General features: G+C 38.4%; 1 long non-coding RNA gene across 1 annotated transcript; it reads left to right on the top strand.

Moving 5' to 3' along the window:
- Nucleotides 1-3733: 3733 nt before the first annotated feature.
- LOC129353776 (uncharacterized) lies at nucleotides 3734-5584 on the top strand. Its single transcript, XR_008605077.1, has 3 exons — nucleotides 3734-3797; nucleotides 5369-5449; nucleotides 5521-5584. It is a non-coding gene; the product is annotated as an uncharacterized LOC129353776 (long non-coding RNA).
- Nucleotides 5585-11743: the final 6159 nt, after the last annotated feature.

Genomic DNA, 11743 nt, shown 5'->3' with positions numbered 1-11743 from the left:
TTCCCAGTGAGATAAATGGAGGCAGATTCTTCTCCTGGGTTCATTTCAATGTTTTCTCTGTCAGTGTGAACTAGAAGCAGCTCCATAGAGTTGAAAACATCCCGCAGAGACTCTGAGCGGAGCTAACGATGCTAGCGATGCTAACAGACTATCAGCATCTTGTTTTACATAGAAGCTGATTATCAGCAGCTGCGGATCTAAACTCTGATGCTGAACAGCAGCGACTGACCTTCAGTTCACTAATAATAGATCAAAGTTTTATTATCATAGAACTTTATCATTGAGCTCGTCTAAATGATTTTAGTGTGTAGTTACATTGTGTCACCACAGGAGGGCAGTACAGAGTGACTAACTGGCAAAAACAAACCTAAAAATGTAAATAATCTTCTGTTCACTAAAATGCTCAAACATTTTTAAAAGCTTCTTTGAGTTGTTAATTTTAATATTATTTATTATTTTTCATTAGATTGTTTTATTCTGATCTAATCTTAGCTGCTTGACTTTCACGACTAATAAAATGTTTATAGTTTTTCCAGACTGATTCTCAAAATTACCCTCAGTTAATATTTTTGTAAGGATTTTAACTGAATAGAAACATTTTTGTAACTACATTTCTATGGTATTATTTTTTTCTAAGTAGCTGTTATTTACCTTGCATTTTGAATTATTTTAATTTGTTTTAATGTTCACTTTTATCAAGTCAGCATATGTTTATGCCGGGAAGTAAGAGACACTGAAAAAACTGTAAAGAGTTTTAACACACCAGCTATCTTTTATGATTTAAAACTCTCTAAATGGCTGTAATATTATTTTTGATTAATTTATTTTTTGTCTTCTGGTTGAGAAAATTGTTAGTTTTATTTTATAAATTGGATATTAAATGTAAAAAAAAAAAAAAAAAACAGCCTTATCAGGGCTGTAGTTCCCGCTATGGCCACCAGAGGGCGGAAATACGCCGCTCCGAATATAGAGGTGAGTTTTTGAGCTGCAGCTTTGACGTTTAAGTTGATCAGGTTTATATCTTTCTCATGATACATATTATTATTAACATTAATAATTGAATGTTAATAATAACTGTTATCCCTACTTTAACATGCAATCAGTGTTTTATCGGTCAGTGTGGACAAGGAGCTGCACAGAGTTGAAAACAGCCCGCAGAGACTATTGGCGGTTCTCGCGATGCTAGCGATGCTAAAAGACTCTAGCAGCAGCTTCAGAGGAGCTTTGGCTCCATAAGAGTTGAAACGAAGCTCTCCAATTCTGGTTTAGACTCTGAGCTTGCGATTTGAGGCCAGGAGAATATTTATGATCGATTAAATTATCCTGGAAACATTCAGAAGATTGATGCACAACAAACAAACTGAACTTCTCTCAGAGCAGGGCGGTTAGTGCCCTCTAGTGGACCCAGATGGTAACTGTAGCTACTCTATAAAGTTAGAGAACATACATACCACAATCACTTCCGGTAGTTTCTTTCACATTAAGAGCTTATGGTAATATTCTCGGTTAGCGTTCATATTAAATAATGCTTTTAGTTTTCCTGTTTTTCTCCCTGAAATGTTTAATCAAAAGCACAAAATTAAATTCTGCTGAAGTTTTCAAGCACCAACATTTAATTTTCCTATTCCTCGATAGTCATGTCAAACTGATAAAGGTATTTAAATAAAATTAACAGCAGCAACATCATATCATTGTATGTGTTATAAATTTAGTCACAGATTCATTCATTCATACAATTTACTAAGTAATAACTGGTAATGTTTTAAAATTAAATTTTTTATGTTTAATTTTTCTCCATTTGATATTTTCGTCCTTCTCAATGCTCTGATGTCAGCAGGTTGGATTTTATCATTTTCATTCTTTATATTTTTCAGGCCTTGATTCTAAAAATTAACGACAGTTAATCTTTTTGGGAGGATTTTTCTGAAGTAAGTTTAATTTTCTTTTCCATTTATTAACTTTGCAGTGGCTCTTTAGAAACTTTAATTTAAGTTGATTTTATTTGAACTGATAAAAGTGAAAATGAGAACAAATTAAGTTAAACAAATGATCATCTAACATGATCAAATGTTAGAAATTACTGCTAATAGGAATATCTGTAGTTGCAATATTTCACCACCAGAGGGGAGTGAGCGCTCATAATCGACTATCAAAAATAAAAATAGTTTGTTTTGTTGGTTTTCTGTTGAATCCATGAAAAAAGCGGCTCTGTTTCATAACTGCTTCAGCAAAACAGAAATACTGAATGTTTTCTATCTTTAGTTTTTGTTTCACTCTTGTCAGGTTTAACACCTATTAAATACAGATTCAACAAACACAGGAAAGACAAGAGATTTAGATTCTTTCTTACTCGTGAGGAGAACAGACAGAGATGTGCTTTCAGTCACAATCTCCTGCTGCTCTGAAACCACATTTGCCTGCTTCTCTCTTTTTATTGTTTTCAGGATCCCTAATCACAAAGCACACTGTAACTCTAAAGGGAGGGGAAAACACTTCATCACATGGCTACAGAGCCAAAGACAATCACTAACTAAAACACAAGGTATCTTGCACTTGATACTCTCATTCCAGACACAGGGTTAAACAGAGCAAGTTGTACATCTTCACAGTCAGTTTTCTAGAGGCCTTGGTTCCCGCTGAGAGATAACCCTGCAGAAACCTGTTGTCACTGCTTTCCTTCGGTGAGGCTTTCTGAGGAAGGAATCAGAGTAATTCAACAATACAGAAACATTATAGCTGAAATAATTTCAGAGTTGCTGATAAATGTGTCCTTAGAGAGAAACTATGAACTCAAGTGAGACGATAAATCAGCTGGAGGGGAAACCCAAAGACCGGCTGATGTTCCTTAAAATAAGGAAATAAAAATAAATATTCCAAATACAAACACAGCAATTGTAAAAAAAAAAAAAAAAAAAAAAAAACAACCAAAGAAATGGAAGTATATGTTTCTGTAAAGTAAAAAATGTGAAATGTTGTGACAAACCACAGAAAGGATATTTATTCCAAACTTTGTTACGTATCTCAGGATTATTTGATTTCATCAATTACAGCACGCAACAACAAGAGGAGATGAACTTGAAATAGGTGTGAAAACATCAATTGGTATCTCTTATTCCAGATTATGTGATGAATGTTTTGGTCACACATATAGTAAAGACTGTCATAGCATGTTTTTATATAGAAAAGTGTTCAATGTTTAATTTCAAATCAAAATAATGTTCCTTTTCTTCTCTGGTTGTCAATGCATGTTATGTCGTGGTTATCAGTGTAACCATGTATTATGTATGTTAAAAACGGTCATACGTTTAGATGCTGTGTTAGAATGTGAAGCAGATAAAATATTCATGTCAAATAGCGTAAACATGGACACATTTTGGATCTGAGAGTCAGCCATATTGACAATTCTGAAGAGCTAAAGCTCATCATGTCCAATTGATGTATTTAATGGAAGCTGTTTTGTAGTTTACTGTTTTTAATATAAAGCTGAAATGCTGCATTTCTAGAAGTGAGGAGGTTTAGAGGGTCTCTGGTCAGATCCAGGGACAGGAAAAGGCTCAACAACCCGATAAACGAATCCTGTTTTATCTGTTGAACTTCAGGATGTGATGAAGCAAAGATTAATGTTACATCCAAGCCAGCAGATGAGGCAGGACTGCACCTTCCCACTGTGCATGATGTTTGTTTCCCTGATGTCTGTGTAACTGTGGGCTGTTTGCAGCCCCGCGTGTCCGTGGAGGTGGACAGCGGCTCCGGAGCGGTTTGTGCTTTTCTGGCGTCTGACCTGCAGCTCTGAACATGTGAGTCACTGTGACACCGAATGACACACAGACATGATGGTGAACAGAAGACATTAATGTTAGTGTCGAAATGTGAGCAAATCAACATGTGATGTTAAATAAGGAAGGTGAGGTTCTGCAGCCAAGATAAATATGAAGCAGAAAAGCATCTAAAAACTCTGGAGGTCAAGCAGGAATCATCCATAGAGGCTAATCAATGTTGTTCATCTGTATGTTTGATGATCAGAGAATGTCTCTTCTTGGAGAAGCAAATAAATCTAGTCATTTCTCAAAAGCAGCATCTCTGACATGAATCCATGAAATGTCTCCAAACATGTCAATATTTAATGAGACGACACTGATTGTTAGTAGAAATAATCAGGACTAAAAACAGGCTAAAAAGTAGAAATGTAAAAGGAAACATAGTTTAATATGTTGGTAAATAGTAAAGATCATAATAATATCAATATGGTTGGTGAATGTTAATATATGTAGCCTGAACACAGCATTTACTGTCTAATTTATACAACTGACTCTCTGTGTATTTAGATACAATAGAGAGCATTGATGGTTATTAATAATTCAAAGAAACTTTAGTTTCATCACAGTAACAGATCCAAAGAAAACCTCTACAGTAGAGGCTTCCTTTCCTGTAATCATAAACATTGAGTGAATTTATCAGACCTTCAGACTCTGTAGTTTTGGTCCAGGGCTTTTAGCCTCCAGGTTTCATGTGACCTTACAGCTTGCAGATGAATTTCAGGCAACGATGCAACAACTAACACAAAGTATTTGGTTCCCAGACAAACAATCATGTATATATCATGTATATTTTTTCACTAATGTTTCTGGGGAGTCGTTTTCTCCTGAAAGCATGTTTGAAATGTCCAAATGTTGCCTCTCACATGTATGTATGTGTTCCTGTAGACTCCATGTTGGTCAAAGACATTGAACTAAAGTCACTGCAGTTTGTAATTGATACAATGACTAATAACTATAGTCAGTTGTTTCTCATAACTGACTCCAGTTTCCTGAAGTTTTCAATGAGTGGCCATTGGCTTTTGGATAAATATTCTTTTATTTTCAGACTGACAGCTTTATTGTGACATTAAAGCTGTCACAATAAAGCTTGACAGTTTTAAAAAAAATGATAGAAAAGCTTTAAAATAGGCTCCACAGAAGTGTTTATTTTCATAGCTAAAAGAAGAACGAGAAAAGGTTTGAGGAAAAGCTACGTATAGATTTATGAACAGTTGAATGTATTGCTTAATTTTCTCTTTAATAACATTGAGATTTTGTCCTACAATGAAGAGTTTAATAGGATTGATTGTAATGTGTAAAGTTGCTCATTGTGCTGCATTATCAATGTCAAGTCAAAGCAGATGTTTTGTAATGTTTCTGATCTTATGCACAGACAGAACCGCCTGCAGCCCGTCATCACAGAGAAACATCCCAAAGAGTTTTCTACGTGTTGTTGAATGAAACTGACTTTATCAAAGCATGATAAATTACTCTCACAGTTTCATTGTCAGTTCCAAAATATGGCAATCTAGTCAGTCAATGTTGTATTGAAAGATGTATTTGTTGTCCAGGTGCAGAGTGTTTTTCCAAGGTTTTGTGGGAAGGCGGATGTTGTCTTCAATCCTCCCCATGTGGTCAGTCCATCAAAAGAGGTATGTAACTCGCTAGCTAGTTGTATTAATGTTGAGATTCTTATCTAATGACTTGATTTGTAACTTTTCAGTTGGGGAGCAGAGGTCAAGATTGACAGATTTCCTCCTGTGATTGTCCAGTAAAGGCAGAACAAGAACAAGGCAGGTTAGTAGATTATTTTCTGATGCAAACTGTTGTGTTGATGTGAAACTAAAGTGGTTTTATGTCCATGCAGGAGATCATCAGGTAGTCTGAAGAGAGCTGCTTTTCAGCCACAGTGAGGGGATGTTTGTCAGAAAAGCTAAGTGGCAGCAATTCAACAAATGTCAGTGATTGATGCACTTTAATGTTTGTTATGTTGCAGACAAGAAGACTCCTCTGTTTCTGCAGGTATCAACTCTGCTTCCTGAACCAAGATGGCTCTTATTAGAAGCTTTTGTGGTGTTGCAATAAAGACACTGTTATTGCTCAGTGCAAGATTTGTTGTTGTGTGTGCATTCCTCAAAAACTAACTTTAACTTTAACAAGGATCCAAAAGAAGAAGCAGCCACAAAGATGACAAGAACATTTTCTTTATTTTCAAAATTACAAACAATGCATGTCATTTCTGCTACTTTTGGGTAGCAGAAATGACACGCATTCAACAAACAGCAAGACAGTTGATGAAACCTCCAAAGGAAAGAGGAACAACATTTCTGACACTGTTTGACTCACCAGGTTGCTCAGGAACTGAAGACATCTGCAAGAAATAAAGTTTGTCACATTCTCGACAAAGTCTCATGTTTTCTTTCCTCTCTTTGGGGCTGCACTTCTTCACCTACAAAGAAATAAAAGGTTTTGCAAGACATTTCATGCTAAACTAACCAACACTGCTTCCACATGGACTGAAGCACAGAGGAAGAAGCCACACATTCAGCAAGGATCACCACCTGTGGGACATTTGCAATCAGCCTACGAGAATCTGCAGAACAAGCAACGAGAATAATCATTTGGTTTCAATTGCAAACAATTACATTCTGATATTTACAATGAAACCAACTTTTACTGGATCAGCTCCATGAACAAATCAGCTTCTGAAACTAGGAATATTAACATTGTTTTGAACTTCCACTTTAGCAGAAATACTGAGGCCTGTTGCACCTAAACACATTTTAAGTTGCAGAAGCAATTTGCTTTCTACCCACCATTCTGGATTTTAGCATCTCACTACTAATTCTAATAAAGTCTAAACTTGACTGAGGTTGAAGCAAAACCACTCAAATGAAGCTCAGAACCAGGAGGCTGTGGATCCACAGAGCTCTGCAAAGAAACAATGGAGTCTATTATTCAACATTTAAACTGATGCTCTTTAAATGCATTTTCAAGCACAAACTTGCTGCTTCACTGATCTGCGTCAGAAAAAGACAATTCATCAGCGTCATGTGCAAATGTGAGATGTGATTTGTTTTTTTCTGCGAAATAACACTGTTTATCATAGGCCTTTATTAGTTTTAAGTAGCTTTTAATTAAGAAATTTACATTTGATAAAAAAAATCTTTTTGAAAGATGTGTAGCAGAATATGGAAGAAACAAACTGTATTAAATAATTTCTGTAATTTTTGCACCTGTGGCTTGATGCCATGATGTTAGCATATTGCTAGTGTTATAAATATGGTGCTTTTAAGTAGCTTCCTCTGATTTTGTTGTTCCAAACGCTTATGTATAAAAAAAACCTTGTACATAATATTAAATATTCACCACAAAAAAGTAAAAACCATCGCTCTTTATGATTCACTTGTGAAATAAACTCCGTTTTCGCCAGAAACTGTCTCTCCACCGCCCTCTCGTGGTCACATCTTGTTATGACACACTACAATCCTTCTGGTTTATGGCAGGTGAAAACAAATCAAGCTCCTGTCTTCTCACTGAGAGAACTACAGAAATACACAACTTGCTCATATCTAAGCGATCATTAGGAGCTTGTGTAGCATTCACTCCAAAACTTCTCTCACTGTGGAATAAATGTTTTTGCTGTAACTTAATCAGTTTTAATGTATTTCAAGCCTTTACGGTGGTGTGTATGAATATATATATATTTCTTTTCTTTCTGCCTTTCTGTCTTTTTTTTGACAATATCTTTATTTTTCTCTCGTTAGAAAAGGTTTTCTGAACGTGCATATGGAATGTTTTTATAGAAACGTCAGTACCGTACTTAGCCACTAGAGGGCGCCTCGCCTGGTCAAATCTTGTTTTAGGTTGTTCCCGTTCTGCCACACACCTGGATTGAGTTTTCCTGATACCTCACCTGCCTCTCTGGAGAGCTCAGCTCCAGACAGGTGATGTCATGCAATCATTTGGAGTAGCTGGTCGGTTTAGCTGCTAAGTAGCCTGGTTACCTGATTGAAAGCAGTTTTTTTTTTATTGTTGCTGTTGCGTTCGGAGATAATAAGACATTTAGGTGAGTAATGACGGGTTTCTGTGGTTCGTGTTTTCACTGTTTACCGCTAAGCTTGCAAGTCAAGGATCACAAAATGGCTGCTGTGCCAACTTAGATTATATAAAAGGGTTGATATTATATAATGCAGTAAAAGGCGCTAGATTCTTTAATTTTTTGATTCTAATTATGTGTTAATCAAAGCATCTGTTTTCTTATCAGGTCCTGAACTGTTCAAAGTGATAAACTGCATGAAACCCAAAGGCTAGAATTCAAAGTAAAGCAGATTTCAATGATATTTCAGCTGCTAAGTAGGAAATACGGTATAGTAACATGATTTAGTTTTCTGTGATACTGTGTGTTGAATCTCCACATATAAACGTAGCAGAATAATTTTAGGTTTTCTGTAATTGAAAATAAGAAATCTGTTTATTTTCCAAGTCGGGGTGTGGGTCTAAAGTTGTTTTATTGATTGTAACAACTAATGACTAGAAAACAAATACATTTTCTTCCCAGTCTTTTTAAAAATATATATATTTTCAAAAGGTAACAAAAAGTGCCACAGCGATCAGAGCTAAATACACAATTCCTGCTCTAAACAGACCTGCATTTTTAAAAGGATTTTCTTTGGGGCTCTATTTACATAAAGAAAATGTGTTTTAATTGTTTAATTCTTCACACTGACCACATGTAATTGTATACTTAAGCTAATTGCTTTGAATACAACCACTTTTGTTTTGATTACAGTCAAACAGCAATGGACCGGGTTCCTGTTTCTCATCATTTGCAAACTGTTCAGACTTCCGTCATCACAGCATCAGCAGGTTCTGGGCACGTTGAACAGGCTGCAGCGGATCCTGCGGCACGATAGCCAGCAGCAACCAGTGCCTCATGTCTCTGCAGCTGCCGAACATCCTCCTCCTGCTGACCAGAATGTAAACCCAGCACCACAGACAAAAACTCTTTCCCACCATAACCAGCACGTGCCAGGTGGCCACTCGGACTCGACCAAGTCGGAACCAGCAGAGGAGGAGAAGCCGCAGGGTGAGCGCATCACTGAGCTGGAGCAGGAAATGTCAGAGTTGTAAATGAATACTTAAGTACTCGTTTGCTGTTTTAGCCCAACCTGCCAGTAACAGTCTGGCCTCATCGTCAAAGTATGTAAAGTCTTCATAGTTTTCATGCATGATGCAGTTTGAAAATGAGACGAGAGCTACATCCCGTTTTCAAACAGGACACCGTGGAGCCTGGAACAATTTGAGATTGGCCAGCCCTTGGGAAAGTTTTGTATCTTTATGATGTAAAGCACGATGAACTTTGTTGTTAGTGAAATGTGACATGCAATCTTGACTGATAATTAAAACTTTGAAGAGCCTGTTTTCTTGAACCGAGAGTCATTAGTTCAACCTGTCAGTGAATGATCAATGAAAGTACCCTGAAAGTCACTTGTTAGATGAAGATGAAAATACCTCAAGATATGTGCAAGGCCTGCTTGAGGCACGGTTGATATTTGTAGTAGTTTGAGCAGAAGAGTTGGCAGGTGCTTGGTTGGCTCAGTGGATAGAGACTGGGTTTCTGTTCCGGTGGTTGTTAGTTCAAGACCTGCTTCAGTTTTCCTTTAAAGTTTAACAAGGAAAACTGACTTTGTGATATGTGTAGGAGTTCGAAAGACAACTTTGGCAGGTGCTTGGTTGGCTCAGTGGATAGAGACTGGGTTTCGGTTCCTGTGGTTGTTAGTTCAAGACCTGCTTGTGGTGTGAAACACAGTCTGTATCCAGAGTGACAGCTAGAGTTTTAAAGTTTAACATGGAAGACTGACTTTGAAGTACTTGTAGAAGTTTGAGCAAATTGAAGGGTCGGTGCTTGGTTGGTGCACTGCATAAAGACATGGCTTGTGGTTCTGATGGGTCTGAGTTCAAGACCTGCTTGAGGAATGTGTGAAGCACATGTCAAGGAGGCTTTTTAAATGGGAAGATTCAATAGGGGGAGGGGGAGAGAGAGAGAGAGAGAACAAGACTACAAGAACAGGACTACAAGAGCTCAATAGGGGGAGGGGGAGAAAACAGAGCGAGATCAATGGGGGAGGGGGAGAAGACAGAGCGAACGTAATGAGCGTACGCTGTACTAAAAGTAATGCGAGCGTACGCTCGCTCGATGCGACCGTGGCGGGCTTCGCCCGCCACGCTCGCTTTAAGACAGTTGGGAGCGTAGCTCGCTTCGCTCGCTACGCTCTTGGGGGAGGGGGGGGGGAGCCACACTCTTAATAGAGCGAAGCGAGCGTAGCGGGCGAAGCCCGCTACGCTCGCTTCTCTCGCACCTGTCTTAATGGAGCGTAGCGAGCGAAGCGAGCTACGCTCGTTTCGCTCTCCACTCTTAATTTTTTTCTCTCTCCCTCCCCCTCTCTCTCCCTCCCCCTATTGAGCTCCTTTAGTCTTGTTCTCTCTCTTTCTTTTCTCTCTCCCCCTATTGAATCTTCCCATTTAAAAAAAACCTCCCTGACATGTACTTCACACATTCCTCACGCAGGTCTTGAACTCAGACCCATCGGAACCACAAGCCATGTCTGTATGCAGTGTGCCAACCGGGCACCCACCCTTCTATCGCTCGAACTTCTACAAGTACCTCAAAGTCAGTCTTCCGTTTTAAACTTTAAAACTCTAGCTATCACTCTGGATACAGACTGTGTTTCACACCACTCCGCAAGTGGGTCTTGAACTCAGACCCATCAGAACCACAAGCCATGTCTTTATGCAGTGCACCAACCAAGCACCGACCCTTCAATTTGCTCGAACTTCTACAAGTACTTCAAAGTCAGTTTTCCATGTTAAACTTTAAAAGTCTAGCTGTCACTCTGGATACAGACTGTGTTCCACACTACTCCACAAGCAGGTCTTGAACGCAGACCCATCGGAACCGAAACCCAGTCCCTTTCCACTGAGCCAACCAAGCACCTGCCAAAGTTGTCTTTCGAACTCCTACAAATATCACAAAGTCAGTTTTCCTTGTTAAACTTTAAAGGAAAACTGTAGCGGGTCTTGAACTAACAACCACAGGAACCGAAACCCAGTCTCTATCCACTGAGCCAACCAAGCACCTGCCAAAGTTGTCTTTCGAACTCCTACACATATCACAAAGTCAGTTTTCCTTGCTAAACTTTAAAGGAAATCTGAAGCACGTCTTGAACTAACAACCACAGGAACCGAAACCCAGTCTCTATCCACTGAGCCAACTGAGCACCTGCCAAAGTTGTCTTTCGAACTCCTACACATATCACAAAGTCAGTTTTCCTTGTTAAACTTTAAAGGAAAACTGAAGCACGTCTTGAACTAACAACCAATGGAACCGAAACCCAGTCTCTATCCACTGAGCCAACCAAGGTCTTGCAAACTGTGCTGCTCAAACTACTACAAATATCAACCATGGCTCAAGCAGGTCTTGCAGGTCTTAGACCAAAGCACAGTCTCTATCAAGTGTGCCCAACCAGTCTGTGACAACATCCATTTTCTCCAGGATTTTAACTCTTCTCCTTCATATTTGCTGACTGCTGACGTAACTTGTACACCACACCATCTTTCAGTCTTCTACCATTTCATTCACATATCTTGAGGTATTTTCATCTTCATCTAACAAGTGACTTTCAGGGTACTTTCACTGTAATCTTACTCCTGTTTGATTATTTATAGCAAAGGATGAATCTGCAGCTACATCATCTAAAAAGCTCTGCCCATTTGCAGCTGAACTGAATTTATGGAGACGTTTAAGGAATAAAAGACCTTTAGAACAGAGTCGGCCTTCGGCTGCTTCAATATCAGAGGAAAAACAACAACACATTAGAATGACTTGGAATCACATTTCAACTTTGGGAACATAATTATTGTCAAGAAAGACTGAAAATCCAGTG

The sequence above is a fragment of the Poeciliopsis prolifica genome, unplaced genomic scaffold, assembly GCF_027474105.1.
Source record: "Poeciliopsis prolifica strain line A6 unplaced genomic scaffold, Auburn_PproV2 SCAFFOLD097, whole genome shotgun sequence".
Classification (NCBI taxonomy): Eukaryota; Metazoa; Chordata; class Actinopteri; order Cyprinodontiformes; family Poeciliidae; genus Poeciliopsis; species Poeciliopsis prolifica.
Note: the sequence above shows the minus strand (reverse complement) of the source record. Positions and strands in the feature narration are given on the sequence as shown.